The sequence below is a fragment of the Alexandromys fortis genome, unplaced genomic scaffold (assembly GCF_014885135.2).
Source record: "Alexandromys fortis isolate MF-2015 unplaced genomic scaffold, M_Fortis_MF-2015_v1.1 scaffold_20, whole genome shotgun sequence".
NCBI lineage: Eukaryota > Metazoa > Chordata > Mammalia > Rodentia > Cricetidae > Alexandromys > Alexandromys fortis.
In genome coordinates this window covers 9206653-9210539 of record NW_026067903.1, presented here as the reverse complement: position 1 = coordinate 9210539, position 3887 = coordinate 9206653, and positions in this window count along the sequence as shown.

Below are 3887 nucleotides of genomic sequence, written 5' to 3'. Positions count from 1 at the left end.
CTCTCTGGTTTTTTGTGATATCTATTAGTTTTTCCTTGCTGGGGTAGTACCCAGAGTGTTATTCAGGTTAAGCAAAAGTGCTTTCATTGAGGCCCATCTCCTGACCTATTCCTAATTTCAGCATACAGACTGTTCACAAAGCTTTGGATTATGCTGATAGACCACATCTTTGTAAGGAGGAGAAATAACCCCTTCCTGTAAGACATGCCACTTGTCACTGGGTTTAGGGCTTGGAAGAGAACAGAGACTCAACACAATCTCCACTCATACTCTCATCAGACATTCTGTGCTTTACTCAAATTGCTTAATCTTACACAGTGGTTCTGTCAGACTGAAATTATAAATGATTGCTTTTAATTCCCCAAGAGACACAAGATAGCTAAAAGAAACTGCAAGATGAAACAAGAAAACATCTCATATCATGTTCAGGCTAGATTCAATTCTCTTCATAATTAAGATAAAACAACATATAGATTAATGTCTTAATTTTTTGAGAGAAAATATCACTAGGTAACCCAAAAAGCCTTCAAACTCAGGGTCCTCCTGGTGATGCAGAGTTATAGGATTAAAGGCGTGTATCACAAAAACCCTGATGATATTAAATCTTTGAAAAATTAAAATAATACCTAACCCCAAAAAACAAAGCGGCTTAGTATCCAAATGGATAAGATCTATTTGTATAAATGAAAGATCATTTGAAACAACAATCCCTTTGCACCCACAAGTGAATTAAAGATAAATAGGTACTAGAAAAGCATCCTGAGAAGCGGCACACAGTGTGATGGGAGTAATCTGAACAACATTGGCAGCGGCATTTCTAGAAGACACACGTGGAGAAATAGATTCATGCTGAGCTCAAAGCGAAAATTTTGTCAAAGCAATGATTCAGCGATGAAACTACCGGCTTCCCTCCTCAGTTGCTCTTGTTAAAGATAGCCTGGCAGGGCTTCCAGGTACGGTAGAGTATGCACTGAAGTTTATGTTTGTGGTTTGAAGCGAAACACGTCAACATTGTGCACATTTCCTGAAGGAGGTTTTGAATGTCAGGGATCATAAAAATGGAGGCGATCTATCTCAGCTCAGTACTAATTCTTCCCGAGTGAACACAATGAAGAAGGACGGTGAAAGGTTGAAGTAATTTGGAAGGTGTGGTTGCAACGTTGGGCTCACCATCTGTCTGGGATGAAGGAAGTACAAGACGGGTACCCATTGTTCTGAAGAGGGACAGGGAACCTCCACAGGGAAGATGATAGTCAGGTAAGACAAGTGGGGCCACGAGACTCAGTGTGTCAGAGAGAAAGGAGATGGAGTCCAAGTGGGACTTGGGAAAGCAGACAGCCCTGAATCCCCAGAGGCAGACAGGGACAAGAGCAGTGGGAGCTTTCATAGGCCGCTCTCCAGGGTCCTGCAAGGCAGCTGGTCCATTAGAGTCATCTCAGTTTTTCAAACGGCAGTGTGATAGGCACAGGCTAGAAGATTCAAATAACATATATATATAAAACACAAAGCCACAAAGGGATATAAGATATTCATATAAATTAAAGTATAATGTTAAGTCTCAAAAATGAGAAAAATTCTTTTACAAACAAGGATCATATAATAAGCGGGTCAGAATGTCACACATTTGTGGGAAATCTGGGGCTAAAATATCTATCTTGAATATTAGAACAGTCCACTTCAAGTAGCATGGGCTTGGTGACACAACACAGAAAGCTGCAGTTCCTTAATGATTGGCTCAAGAGTTACTTGATATTGTAGTGAAAAATATTTACATAATATCTATTGAACAAGCTATTTGACAGTTTGTAATTTAAAATAAAACTCATGTAAAAAATAAAGATAAATATCTTTCTTGGTATTCGTGGAACAAGCTATAAGACAGAAGTGACGACAATAGAAAATGAGATTTCCTGAAACTATTAAATCAATATGTTGAGTGGATGAATATACAAAAACTTTACTTTTCAAGAAGAAACACACAGAAAGAAAACCAGCTGGTTTTCTCTAAGTTACTTAAAATCAAAATACCCAAACCTGGGATAGGAAGTCCCCCACAAAAAGTCAGTACAGACCAAATCACTGAAATTTATGCTTGCAAAAATCATGTTACATTTATCAATAGAAAAATAACATTAAGTAATATAGAATAATTATAATAATCCCAACATCAAGAAATGCATTATAGCCAAGAACTGTTTGTTCCAGGAATTCCAGGGTATCTGAATATCAAGTATATATTATTATATTAAGTTACAGAAAAAATGACATAATGTCTATAATATTTAAGTTTTTTCCTGAGATGTTCAGGATATATCCTTCGTTTAGTTTAATTCCCCATGTTTCTGCCTTGTATCCCCCAGTAATTCCTTGTGTTCTATATATGTTCTACTATCCTTCCAATCATGGTTATTATGAACTGGATTGTGAGATTATAGGCTTCCCTTGACCTTTTCTTTTGGTTAACTCCCCGTTCTATCTGCTAGTTTCCCTCATAATCCTACACCCCTTCCTGCCTAAGCCATTCCACCTCTAATATTCTATGTCTCTACTTTCATTTTTACCTATAATCCATTCCCCCACCCTCAACTGTCAGATATCTTGAAAATAAATCTGTACAAGTTAATGCTCACGCTTGAAAAAAAAATTCTTTGGAAAATGTGACAAATGGCATTTAATAACAACACACACACGCACACACACGCATGCACGCACACACACACACACGGCCTACCATCATAAGGAAACTACGTGGAGGCAGAAAAGAGGACAACAGGAGAACAAAGGGGATAATGTAGCGTCTGGGTGAAAATATGGAAACAGACATGAAATACGTGCATGAAAATGCCATAAATAAACTCATTATTTTGTAAACCTACCAGAAACTTAATTTAAAAGAAATAAATAGAAAAAATTAAAAGATGACAGATTGAATAACCAACTTATTTTTTTATCTCTAGACTATGATTCTGAATAACAAATTATCTAAATACAACCCTTAAAATAGAGGGACAACACTCAATGGTATTATGCAAAACACAGAAGGAGGAAGAAAATGATGTAAATATCATACACAAATATGAGATTTTTAAAATAAATTTACTTGGCTGCAACACAGATAAGCTACATGAGCCCACATTCCTCAACTCCATTCTGTCTTCTTGGGGTATCCCTAGGCCTGCTCTTGTCACCTGCCTGGCACTTCCTCCCAGTCCCTCTTCCTTCCCTTGGGACTTGCCATTGCACACAGTGTGGATCCAAGTCTCCTCTAACTCTCTCTCTGCCACCCTCTTTTTATCCAGATCTCAAATCCTATTTAAGGAACTTCCAGTGTCAGTTCATTTCCCCAGACTTCTAGCCTATCACTTACCCTACCCACTGGACTGATCTTGGACTATTTAAATCTGATTCTAACGTTCAAACTGGAATTCAGACCTGGGACCCTTTGGAGTCTGAATTGTGAAACCCACAGTGGCCTCAAGACTGAAAATAAAGCATCATTCATCTGATATACAATATGCCAATAGTAACCAAAGAGCCAAACATCCACAAGCTCAGGCTAGATATCAAAAGAAATCAAAGAAATCAAAAGTGTTGTAGCTACAGAAGCTTCTATCCCACTGTGAGAACAAGCAAGAACAACCAAGACAATAGTACTCCTCAGATATCAGCGTTCCTATTGTAATATTCTTGAAAAAAGCGATTTAGCTGAATCACAAGACAGACTTTTTTTAATTTATTTATTTATTAATTAATTAAAGATTTCTGTCTCTTCCCCACAGCCGCCTCCCCTTTCCCTCCCCCTCCCCCAATCAAGTCCCCCTCCCTTGTCAGGTCAAAGAGCAATCAGGGTTCCTTGCCCTGTGGGAAGTCCAAGGACTACCCACCTA